The sequence below is a fragment of the Tachyglossus aculeatus genome, chromosome 3 (assembly GCF_015852505.1).
Source record: "Tachyglossus aculeatus isolate mTacAcu1 chromosome 3, mTacAcu1.pri, whole genome shotgun sequence".
Taxonomy (NCBI): domain Eukaryota; kingdom Metazoa; phylum Chordata; class Mammalia; order Monotremata; family Tachyglossidae; genus Tachyglossus; species Tachyglossus aculeatus.
In genome coordinates this window covers 17717992-17731679 of record NC_052068.1, presented here as the reverse complement: position 1 = coordinate 17731679, position 13688 = coordinate 17717992, and the positions used below count along the sequence as shown (strand labels likewise).

At 43.6% G+C, this 13688-nt stretch overlaps 1 non-coding gene across 1 annotated transcript; it reads left to right on the top strand.

Moving 5' to 3' along the window:
- Positions 1-5745: 5745 nt before the first annotated feature.
- Positions 5746-5883, top strand: LOC119926012. The gene has a single exon (XR_005449931.1). It is a non-coding gene; the product is annotated as a small nucleolar RNA SNORA7 (small nucleolar RNA).
- Positions 5884-13688: the final 7805 nt, after the last annotated feature.

Here is a 13688-nt window from a genome sequence, read left to right as displayed (position 1 = left end):
ATATTTGAGGAGGCCAAGGAGAGAATTGGAGGAGAGGAAGCAGTGCAAGTGGGGAACAAGCCATTGGAGACGTTGAAGATGGCAGTCAGGGCGGGAAGAAGGTGTGAATGAATGGTGTAGGAGGTGGAGGGAGTAATAATAATAATTACAGCATTTGTTAAGCACTTACTATGTGCCAAGCACTGTTCTAAGCACTGGGGTAGGTACAAGGTAATCAGGTTGTCCCACAGGGGGCTCACAGTCTTAATCCCCATTTTACAGATGAGATCACTGAGGCACAGAGAAGTAAAGTGGCTTGCCCAAAGTCAGACAGCAGACAGGTGGTGGAGCCAGTATTAGAACCCATGACCTCTGACTCCAAAGCCCGTGCTCTTTCCACTGAGCCACGCTGCTTCTCTAGTAAGCGCTTAACATATGTCATCATTAATTAATTAATTAATCATGGTCATCTATCGCCCCCTGCCCCCCAGCCCCCTCTTCTAGCTTTCTGAATTAGTTTGATCCTTTTCCCACATTCTTTCTCTATCTCTACATTGATCCTTGGAGTCTTCAGTATCCATGTGGATGTCCCCAACAACCCTACAATTGTGCACCTCCTCTCACTCCTCTACTCCAGTGATCTCCTGCTCCACCTCACATACACCCCCCCCCAACTTGGGCACACATCATTTTGCAATCTCTAATAATAATAATAATAATGGCATTTATTAAGCACTTACTATGTGCAAAGCACTATTCTAAGAGCTGGGGAGGTTACAAGGTGATCAGGTTGTCCCACAGGGGGCTCACAGTCTTAATCCCCATTTTACAGATGAGGTCACTGAGAGAGAAGTGAGGTTACTGGCCCAAAGTCACACAGCTGATAAGTGGTGGAGTCAGGATTTGAACCCATGACCTCTGACTCCAAAGCCCATGCTCTTTCCACTGAGCCATGCTGTTTCTCTACTCTTATCTACTGCTTCTCTAGTCACTGTACAGTCTCAACCCTCACCAATTCTGAAATTCCTCTATCAGATCACAACCTCCTCACATGCTCTTTTCCCCATACACCCAAGAATCTGCCCTGCTCCCCTGAGAGACCTCCATTCTTTTGACCCCCTTCCAACATTCTCTAGCCATCTTGCCCCATTTGGCCTCTCCATTAATTAATTAATAATAATGGCATTTGTTAAGCACTTAATTGTATTTTTTGAGCACTTACTGTGTGCAGAACACTGTACTAAGCGCTTGGGAAGTACAAGTTGGCAACATATAGAGACAGTCTCTACCCAACAGTGGGCTCACAGTCTAAAAGGGGGAGACAGAGAACAAAACCAAACATACTAACAAAATAAAATTAATAGAATAGATATGTACTAGTAAAATTAATAAATAAATAAATAGAGTAATAAATATGTACAAACATCTATACATATATACAGGTGCTGTGGGGAAGAGAAGGAGGTAAGATGGGGGGGATGGAGAGGGGGACGAGGAGGAGAGGAAGGAAGGGGCTCAGTCTGGGAAGGCTTCCTGGAGGAGGTGAGCTCTCAGTAGGGCCTTGAAGGGAGGAAGAGAGCTAGCTTGGTGGATTGGCAGAGGGAGGGCATTCCAGGCCCGGGGCATGACGTGGGCCAGGGGTTGAAGGCGGGACAGGCAAGAACGAGGCACGGTGAGGAGATTAGCGGCAGAGGAGCGGAGGGTGCGGGCTGGGCTGGAGAAGGAGAGAAGGGAGGTGAGGTAGGAGGGGGCAAGGTGATGGACAGCCTTGAAGCCCAGGGTGAGGAGTTTCTGCCTGATGCGCAGATTGATTGGTAACCACTGGAGATTTTTGAGGAGGGGAGTAACTTGCCCAGAGCATTTCTGGCAAAGACAATCCGGGCAGCAGCATGAAGTATGGATTGAAGTGGGGAGAGACAATAGGATGGGAGATCAGAGAGAAGGCTGATGCAGTAGTCCAGACAGGATAGGATGAGAGCTTGAACGAACAGGGTAGCGGTATGTATGTACAAGGTGATCAGGTTGTCCCACATGGACCTCATAGTCTTAATCCCCATTTTACAGATGAGAGAACTGAAGCTCAGAGAAGTTAAGTGACTGTGCAAATCGACACCTTCAACAACACCGTCTGCACTGAACTCAACTTCCTTTCTCCCCTGTCCCTCCATCAGTCTCGTGCCAGTAACCCACAAACCTGCATCACCTCCACAGAATGCTTCCTCTGCACCCAAGCTTTTGAGCTTTATTGGAGGAAAGACATCACACTGACCTTGTCCACCTTAAACTCATTCTTACCTGCTTCAATGTAGCCCTCTCCTCTGCCTGACAACAGTATTTCTCCTTCTTAATTCACTTCTACATCCAGTGCCTCACCACCTGTTCCAGATATTTAATTCTCTCCTCAAGCCTCCAGTTCCTTCGCCGTCATCATCTCTTACCCTGGACCCATACTCCATCAACAAAATTGAAATTGTACATATTTACTATTCTATTTATTTTGTTAATGATGTGCATATAGCTTTAATTCTATTTGTTCTGATGACTTTGACACCTGTCCACATGTTTTGTTTTGTTGTCTGTCTCTCCCTTCTAGACTGTGAGCCCATTGTTGAGTAGGGACCATCTCTATATGTTGCCAACTTGTACTTCCCAAGTGCTTAGTACAGTGCTCTGCACACAGTAAGCGCTCAATAAATACGATTGAATGAATGAATGAATGAATGAATGAATGAATGAATGAAATTGAAATCATCAGGCGTTATATCCCTAAAATATAGAAGCAGGTGGCTTAGTGGAAAAAGCACAGGCTTGGGAGTCAGAGGGTGTGGGTTCTAACTTTGGCTCTGTCACTTGTCCACTGTGTGACTTTGGGCAAGTCACTTAACTTCTCTGTGCCTCAGTGACCTCATCTGTAAAATGGGGATTAAGACTGTGAACCCCACATGGGACAACCTCTCTCTCTCAATCATATTTCTGATTACCTTGTACCTACCCCAGTGCTTAGAACAGTGCTTGGCACATAGTAAGCGCTTAACAAATACCATAATAATTTATAATAATAAAATCTCTCCAATCCCTGCCTCCTCCTTTATCCCCTTGGACTCTCCCGATATTTCCAGTAGTATCTCAAGAAGAGATCTCTCACCTCCTTCCTAAATCCATCCCCTCCACCTGTACTTTTGACCACATACCTTCATAACTTATCAAAACACTTGCCCCCTTCCATCTTCCCTCCTTGACTGCCATCTTCAACTATTCCCTTTCTAACGGCTCCTTCCGCACTGCTTTCAAACCTGCTTATGAATCCCCAATCCTAATAAAAATCCCCCCTTTTCTTGTTTGTTTTTTTTTTAAATTGTATTTGTTAAATGCTTACAATGTGCTAAGTACTGTACTAAGTGCTGGGGTAGATACAAGATAACCAGGTTGGACACAGTCCATATTCCACATGGGGCTCATGGTCTTCATTCTTATTATGCATATGAAGTAACTGTTGCACAGAGAAGTTATGTGACTTACCCAAGTTTGCCAAGCAGGCAAGAGACAGCCTGGGCGTATAACCCAGGTCTTTCTGACTTCCAGGTTAATGCTTTCTCCACTTCTCTATGACCCCTTGACCCTTCTTCCTTGACATCTCATCTCACTCCAGTTATCCCCCCATATCCCTCCTATCATTGCTTTTCAAACTTCTGGAGAAAGTTGTTAACACCCTCTATCTCCTCTTCCTCTCCTCCATTTCTCTCCTTGTTCCCCTTCAATCTGCATTCTGCCCCCTCTACTCCACATAAAACAGTCCTCTCTAAGGTAACCAATGACTTTCTTCTTTCCAAATCCAATGGCCTCTATGCTATTCTAACCCTCCTAGACCTCTCAGCTGTCTTCAACACTGCCGATCACCCCATTCTTCTGGAAACTTAATCCAACCTCAGCTTCACTGACATCATCTTTTCTCATTTCTCCTTCTATCTCTCTGACCGATCCTCCTCAGTCTATTTTGTGGGCTCCTCTTCCACCTCCCAGCCTCTGACAGAGGGAGTCCCTCAGGGTTCAGTTCTGGGTCCCTTTGTATTCTCCATCTACCCCCACTCCCTTGGAGAACTCATTCGCTCCCATAGTTTCAACTACCATTTCTATACAGGTGATTATCAAATCTGCATCTCCAACCCTGACCTTTCTCCTTTCTGCAGTGTACCTTTTCCTCCTGCCTTTGGCACATCCTGTGTCTCCTCAAACTTTACACTTCTAAAATTGAACTCTTTTTCTTCCCACTCAAACCCTGTCCACCCTATCTTTTCTATCACTTTAGACTCCTCACTCTCGGCTTCAAAGCTCTCCATCACCTTGCCCCCTCCTACCTCACTTCCCTTCTTGCCTTCTACAGCCTAGTCTGCACACTCCAATCCTCTGGTGCTAACCTTCTCATTGTGCCTCATTCTTGCCTGTCTCGCCATTGACCCCTGGCCCTTGTCCTACCTCTGGCTTGGATTTCCCTCCTTCGTCAAATTCACCAAACTAGCACAATTTCCCCCTTCAAAGCCCTACTGAAAGCTCACCTCCTCCCAGAGGCCTTCCCAGACTAAGCCCCCCTTTTCCTCAGCTCCTCCTACCCTCCCCATCTCCCCGACTCACTCCCTCTGGTCTACTTCCCTTCCCGCCCCAAAGCAATTGTGTATATATGTACATATTTATTATTCCATTCATTTTATTAATGATGTGTATATATCTACAATTCTATTTATTTACATTGATGATACCGTTGCCTGTTTCCTTGTTTTGATATCTGTCTCCCCCTTTCTAGACTGTGAGTCTTATGTTGGCCAGGGATTGTTTCTATTTGTTGCTGAATTGTACTTTCCAAGTACTTAGTACAGTGCTCTGCACACAGTAAGCATGCAATAAATACAAATGAATGAATGAATAACAATAGCACTATCCTCCCTATCTCACAAGACCATAACCTTGGTGTTCTCTCTCATTCAACCCACATATTCACTCTGTCACCAAATCCTCTCACGTTCATCTTCACAACATTATTAAAATCTGCCCTATTCTCTCCATCTAAACTGCTAACATGCTGTTCCAAGCACTTATCCTATCCTGCCTTGATTACTGCATCTGCCTCCTCGCTGACTTCCCTCACTCCAAGTTTCTCTCCAACCAATCCATAGTCCACTTGGCTATCCAGTGCTTAGAACAGTGCTTGGCACATAGTAAGTGCTTAACAAATGCCAACATCATTATTATTATTATATGGATCATTATTGTAAACAAATGTTCTGTCCGTGTCTTCCTACTCTTCAGGAATTTTCACTAGTTCAGTATAATGCTTTGCACACAGTAAATCCTCGGTGAATTCATTCATTCATTCATTCATTCAATCGTATTTATTGAGCGCTTACTGTGTGCAGAGCACTGTACTAGGTGCTTGGGAAGTACAAGTTGGCAACATATAGAGATGGTCTCTACCCAACAGTGGACTCACAGTCTAGAATAAGATTGAATGAATGAATCCGTGAACTTGGAACTGTGACCTTCGGACATTTGGTGTTTGCCCTACCTTCAACCCCACAGGACTCAGAACATATCTTCAAATTATATATTATAAAATTATATTTCATATTAATGTCTGTCTCCCCCTCTAGACAGTAAACTCATTGTGGGTAGGGAATGTGTCTGCCAACTCTTTTGTGTTTTACTCTGCCAAGGGCTTAGTAGAGTACTTTGTACATAGTAAGTGCTCAATAAATACCATTTATGATAATGGTATTCCTCTCAGGGCCATATCTGGAGAGTTTCCAGTACTCCACCAGTCTTGACTATGGGAGGGAGAGTCAAACAGAGGCATATCCATTCCATTCCTAGCTTGGCCAGTGGCTAGTGAGTGGAAGGCAATCTGCTACAATGCCAAACTCCCCTGTGCTGGGCAGCCGTGGCACGGAGAGAGTCAAGTGTGGAGACTCAAGTTTACTACAAGGAAGGAGGTAATGGTAAAACACTGCTGGATTTTTACCAAGAATACCCTACCAGATACACTACTAGAACGATTGCAGATGCAGGTGGGGCGTTCTGGGAGAGATCTGTCCATGGCGTTGCTATAGGTTGGACATGACTCGATGGCATAAGACAAGACAAGATGATGATGGTGACAATTATTAAAACCGATGTACCCCAGGGCTTAGAAAAGTGCCTAGCACGTGCTATGTATTCAACAAATACCATAATAATAATTATTATTAAGTGCTTTGGGGGTACAGACCCAAGGGAATAGGCAACACAGAAGGCAATACAGAGGCCTAGCCACTGGCCAAGCTAGGAATGGAATGGATATGCCTCTGTTTGACTCTCCCTCCCATAGTCGAGACTGGTGGAGTTCTGGAAACTCTCCAGATATGACCCTGAGAGGAAGACCATTATCATAAATGGTATAAAGTATAAAGATATGTACATAGCTGCTGTGGAGTTTCAAGTGAAGTGAGTGAGAAGCAGTGTGGCTTAGTGGATAGAGCACAGGCCCGGGAGTCAGAAGGATATGGGTTCCAATTCCTGCTCCACCACTTGTCTGCTCCGTGAGCTTGGACAAGTCACTTAATTTCTCTGTGCCTCAGTTCCCTCATCTGTAAGATGGGGATTGGGTCTGTGAGCCCTAAGTGGGACAGGGACTATATCCAACCCAATTATCTTGTACCCCAGGGCTTAGAAAAGTGCCTATCACATGCTATGTATTTAACAAATACCATAATAATTATTATTATTAAGTGCTTAGGGGGTACAGACCCAAGGGAATAGGCAACATAGAAGGCAGTGCAGAGGCCTTCCCAGACTGAGCCCCCTCATTCCTCTCCCCCTCCTCCCCCTCTTCATCCCCCCACCTAACCTCCTTCCCCTCCCCACAGCACCTGTATATATGTATATATGTTTGTACATATTTATTACTCTATTTTATTTGTACATATTTATTCTATTTATTTTATTTTGTTAATATGTTTTGTTTTGTTGTCAGTCTCCCCATTCTAGACTGTGAGCCCACTGGTTGGTAGGGACCGTCTCTATATGTTGCCAACTTGTACTTCCCAAGCGCTTAGTACAGTGCTCTGCACACAGTAAGTGCTCAATAAATACGATTGAATGAATGAATGAATGAATGAATGAATGAATGGAAGGAGAATAGGGCAGATAGATGAGAGGTTAGTTATGGACCACTGCTTGGTAGAGATGTGATTTATAGTAGGGCTTTGAAGATGGGAATCATGGTGGTTTATGTGGTCAAGGAGAGGGAGTCTAGGTAGAAGAGCTGACATGTTTAGGCATCGGCAGCAAGAGAGAAGAAGTTGAGAAACGGTGAACAGGTTTGGGGACAAATTACTTCAGAAATAACCGGTAGCTATTTGTGATCCAGGAAAGTGTCACTATTTTCCAAAATTTTTAAACTGAAATAGCCCCAAAGTCTTTTTGCTCCAACCCCATCCTCCCTAAATATGTAAACCAAAATTTAATCCCATCGGATTCTCCCTTCCGCCCCGACCCACCCCGGCCTGTGAATAGAGCTTCAAACCCTGAAGAGAGAGAGATCATGGAAGGGAGATGATATTTCGCATTCGTTCTCGACCTGTTTACATTCAGCTCATCAAGACGGGAGGGTTCTGTGCATCCAGGAGGACCTGTAAATTCATCAATTTTGCCAGGAGTAAAGAATATAAGAGGTCAGTGTGAAACGTTAAACCCACTAGGACTGAATGGATTCAATTTTCAGTCAAATCCATCTCTCCCTTCCCCACCCTTGAACCTGGTTCAAGATGCCAAGTACTGGGATTGATCAACTGCAGCTGAGCGAAGACGCAGGAAGGAACGTGATAAATGTCCGTCTGCCTGGTTTGGTTTAAGTGTTAATCTGTCGGAAGGCCAGATGAAGGAGGGATTAGAAATGCTCTCGTGGTCTCCTCCAACCCTAGAACCTGCGGTTCCTTGATTCTGAAGAAGACAGCTCATTGTAGCCAGAGAATGTGTCTGTCTGTTGTTATACTGTACTCTCCCAAGTGCTTAATACAGTGCTATGCACACAGTAAACACTCAACAAAAAAGATTGAATGAATGAATGAATCTGGTCAACAAGGACAAAAAAAAATGTTAGTTTGAACAAGTCTGGCTTGGTTTTGCATAGTTTTTTTTTTGTATACTGATCAGAAAACTCCTGATTTCTAGTGACAGCCCCTTCTTCTGTATTTATACCTCTTTTTTTCTCAGCATTCCCTCTCCAGAAGTACAGCGATGTCTTGGAGGTTTCTAACATCTCCAGTTCTTTCTCAAACATGTTGGGCTTGATAAAACTTCAAACATAATTTATCAAACACTTTCTCCCTTCCCTGCTCAAGCTCCTTGGTGTATTTTAAAGGAAATAAGCTCCATGTGTTTCTGATTCATTTACATTTAGCTCATCACATTGTTGTTCTGTAAGAGCCCTTGGATGCGTACGGCGCCCTGGAACCTTTTTATGAGCCTTTTAAAAGATATTTTTCTTAGAAGCAGGAAGTTACGTTCTGCCAAGAAGAAATGAAAACAACCCCCCAAGGGTTCATTTGGGGGTTTGTTCCGAATCAGGTCTGAGTGTGTCTAAGTGCATTCTTCCCTGCCTAAGAGAAAGTCGCTAAATGAGCCCTTACCTAAGATTCAGAAAGCAGTGAAACCAAACCAAGAGAAATGCATTTTCCTACCTGGTTATCATTTGTCAGCACCTCTTCTCCATGGCCATTACGCTCATTCCCCTGGGGTTGTTGGGAAGAAAATCCACAATCAGCTGGCCACCTGCTCCTCTGCTTTTAACTCTTCCATGCTCTCCTTTTGGAGTCGTGGCATCGAAAATATTTCCACCCATTTCAATGCACCTCTTTCCCCTCCATGCTCTTTGACAACTCGATGCTCCTGGGTGTTGTGCTGTCATCATTTTCTTTCCCCCCAAATTATTTTTTAATGGTATTTAAGTGCTTACTATGTGCTGGATGCTGTACTAAGTTCTGTACAAGTTCTGATTATACAAGATAATCAGGTTAGACATAGTTCATGTCCTATATGGGGCTCACAGTTTTGATCCCCAATTACCAGATGCGGTAACAGAGACAAAGAGAAATTAAGTGACTTGCCCAGGGTGATGCAGCAGACATTTGGCAGAGCTAGGATTAGAACCATTTTTCCTCCCCTCCTTGTCCTCCCCTCCTCATCGCCCCCCTCCCTCCCTCTACCTTACCCCTCCCCCCACAGCACTTGTGTATATTTGTACCTATTTATAACTCGATTAATTTTATTAATGATGTGTATATAGCTATAATTCTATTTATTCTGATGGTATTGACACCTGTCTACTTGTTTTGTTTTGTTGTCCGTCTCCCCCTTCTAGACTGTGAGCCCGTTGGTGGGTAGGGACCGTCTCTATATGTTGCCGATTTGAATTTCCCAAGCGCTTAGTACAGTGCTCTGCACACAGTAAGCACTCAATAAATACAATTGAATGGATGAATGATGAACCCTGGTCTTCTGATGCCCAGGCCCATGACCAATATCTCAATAATGGACTGCTCTTCTATCATTATCATTTTCTAATCTCTATAAATTCACTCTATTCTTTCTTCACCTCTCCCACCCATGTGACATCAAAGGTAAATTTGCTAATCAATAATAGCTTTCACTTCTAATCAATCAATTTTTTTTATTGAGTACTTATGGTATCCAGACCACTGAACTAAGCAATTCTGGCTAGTTTTATCATGCGTACAGGTGTATCCCATGATAAAATAGGGTTATGCTCCTTGAACTCGCGCTTGCTTCAAGATGGAGTAATGGATAGAGCATGGGGTCATGAGGTCATGGATTCAAATCCCGGCCCTTCCCTTGTCTGCAGTGTGACCTTGGGCAAGCCATTCACTTCTCTGGGCCTCATTACTTCATCTGTAAAATGGGGATTGAGACTGTGAGCCCCATGTGGGACAGGGGCCGATTTGCTTTTATCCACCCCAGTACGTGGTACAGTGCCAGACACATATTAAGCATTTAATAAATATTATAGTCATTATTATCATTATTATTTGATCATGGGGAAAGATTTCCTAAAGACTCACATGTTATAAATTAGGGCCATGTCCAGAATCTCAGGAAAAAGGAACATAGAACTCCTTTACATGCAATATCTTGTAATGATAAGTATCACTCTACTATTGTTTACCCTTCATGAAAATTATTCAAGGCATTATTCATTCAGTCGTATTTATTGAGAGCTCACTGTGTACAAACCACTGTACTAAGCACCTGGGAGAGTACAATGTACCAGTAAATAGACACATTCCCTGCCCACAACAAGCTTACAGTCTAGAGGGGCATAACATCATGATATTAACTAAATGAAGTGTTCTAATATGATCGAGAAGATGCAGAGATGGAAGATTTTTCTATTGACTGTGGTCATGGTTTTTCCACTTTGGTGAAACATTTGTCCACCTTAGGCTGAAAACGAGCCTTCTTCATTTCTTAAATCATCTTGTTGGAGAAGCTGCTGTGGCTCAGTGGATAGAGCACGGGCTTTGGAGTCAGAGGTTATGGGTTCAAATCCCAGCTCTGCCAACTGTCAGCTGTGTGACTTTGGGCAAGTCACTTAACTTCTCTGTGCCTCAGTTACCTTATCTGTAAAATGGGGATTAAAATTGTGAGCCCCCCATGGGACAACCTGATCACCTTGTAACCTCCCCAGCACTTAGAACAGTGCTTTGCACATAGTGCTTAACAAATACCAACATTATTATTATTATTATTGTTGCCAACTAACACCTTCTAACACCTTGTATCTCTTTGAACTCCTCTCTCTACTAAGGTCTTCTTTACTCCTATTTAAGGTTCATTCCCTTTCTTGATTGAAGACACAATACCTTTTAATTCTAAGACTTTAACTGGGAGCAGAGAAATCATAACTTCTTCTGTTTTAGCATCCTGCGATGATCAGATTAATTCTTGAAATGCAATTAGATTCTCATTGGACCCTAATTCTAGTTGAGATGTAATTAACTCATTGAAACCAACATCACCCATTTTTAAAATTCAGTTGCTTCTTCAGTCCAACAAATTCTTTGGCTGTAAGCTCAGGTGTGTGTGTGTGTGTTCTGTAATAATAATTATGGTATTTGTAAAACACTTACCATGTGCTGTGCACTGTTCTAGGCTCAGGGATAGATGCAAGGTAATCAGGTTGGACACAGTCCCTGTCCCACAGGAAGCTCACCCTCTTAATCCCCATTTAACAGATGAGGTAACTGAGGGCCAGAGAAGTGAAGTGACTTGCCCAAGGTCACACAGCAGACAAGTGGCAGAGGCAGGATTAGAACCCACAACCTCTGATTCTCAAACCCGTGCTCTTGCTTCTAGGCCACACTGTTCAATGCCTTGAAAATAGGCCACCACCTACACTGGTGGTCAGAGTTTCTGCCAAGATCCATTTATCATTGATTGCTGTAACTCAGCCAATGCAGAGAGGGGTAGGGAAAGATTTATTATTATCTGTAGCATTTGGCCAGTAAATCTGACCATGTCTGACATTCCCACAATACAGAATGTATCCCCCAGGTGGTTGTACTTTGGTGTGGTTGTAACTCAGGGTAAAGTATCAAACGTTACCGATTGCCTCACTGGGGTAATTGTCTCATGAGACATTCACAACCCAACCTGTTCTAAGACCGAAGTATTTAAAGGATTTTTGAGGTTTATTATATCTCAGGTTATTCATGTCTCTCATTTTCCTTGACCGTCTCCTTCCATTTATTCTTCAGCCTTCTACTTGCTCGTATCCTCTCTCATTTCCTCCTTTTCCCCTTATTCTTCTGACCTTCTGGCTGTGGGATTATCCTTATGGCTAATTCTCTTTTGTCCTCTGTAACTGTCTAGTGACATCGGGGGGTAACAGTAGGAGTGATGATATGTGTGATCTCCTACAGAGGGGAACATACGGAACTTCTATACTGTGACCCCGCTGTTGGGTAGGGACCGTCTCTATATGTTGCCAACTTGTTGCCAACTTGTACTTCCCAAGCACTTAGTACAGTGCTCTGCACACAGAAAGCGCTCAATAAATATGATTGAACTAAGCATTGAGAAAGAAGAGCAAAGTCAAAAACAGACTTTCACTGCCCACAAGGAGTTTAGAACATCTCTCTCTGAATGGGTGTGTGTGTGTATGTGTATGTGCGTATCTGTGCAGGGGTGACTGTTATTTGTAGCCCCAATTAAACATTCCTGTGGTTACTTGTATGAATTTTACTTATATGAGTCTCCAGGTCCATGGGAATGTGATTCTGAATACCACGTCTGTTTCTGTTTTCATGTTTCTGAGACTGTTGGTGAGCGTGTCTGCGCATGCATCTCAGAATTTAGGTACTCCTGGATGGAAAGTCAAAGTAGCCCACCTAAAGGCTCCACAGCGACTCTCCACCAGTCAACAGACAGGCAGCACAGAAGGAAGGATGTTCCCTGTGGGATTAACATTCCCTGCCGATTCCACTAGTGAGACCCAAACGTGGACCGTTTGATCTTCAGAGAAGGCTTCATTTGGCTGGGACTTGGGAGACTGTTGCCAGTCACCCAATGCATTCCCCAGCAGGTTTTAAAGAGAAAAACCCCATCTTCTCATGACAGCAGATTTCCTTCATTCCTCTCATCTCCTTCACAGTCATTTTGCTGTTTATTTTCATCCTCTCTATCTACCCCTGAAACAGAGCCCTCTGCCTGGGGCCTCATCTTATGTCCTGTTGCCAAACCCAGCTCTGCCGAGGAAAACACTGGTGGGGATAAGTTAAGTTCCAGAGGACAGAAGTAGCATGGCCTTGTGGATAGAGCAAGGGCTTGGGAGTCTGAAGGACCGGGGTTCTAATCCTGACTCTGACACTTGTCTGCTCTATGACCTTGGGCAAGTCGCTTCAGTTATCTGTGTCTCACTGACCTCATCTGTAAAATGGGGATTAATACTGTCAGCTCTATGAGGGACACAGTCTGTGTCTGACCTAATTAGCTTGTATCTATCACAGGACTTAATACAGTGCCTGGCACAAACTAAGCACTTAACCAATGCCATAAAAAGACCCTAAAATCTTAAAACACTTGAGGATACAGATGTCTATCACTACTTGAAGGTGCTGCAGATTATCCTCTAGGCTGTGAGCTTGTTGTGAGCAGGAATGTGTCTGTTGTTAATATTAATAATAATGATAATAATAATAATAATGTTGGTATTTGTTAAGCACTTACTATGTGCCAAGCACTGTTCTAAGCACTGGGGTAGATACAAGGTAATTAGGTTGTCCCAAGTTGGGGTCACAGTCTTCACTCCATTTTACAAATGAGGTAACTCAGGCACAGAGAAGTTAAGTGACTTGCCCAAGGTCATACAGCTGACAAGCGGCAGAGCCAGGATTAGAACCCACGACCTCTGACTCCCAAGCCTGTGCTCTTTTCACTAAGCCTTTTTGCTTCTCTGTTTGTTGTTATACTGTACTCTCCCAAGCACTTAGTATAGTGCTTTCCACACTATAAGCGCTCAATAAATATGATTGAATGAATGAATGACATCTATAACTCTCAGTTCATTAATCGCAGGGCACTGTACTAAGCGCTTGGAAGTACAAATTGGCAACAGATAGAGACAATCCCTACCCAACAACAGGCTCACAGTTTAGAAGGGGGAG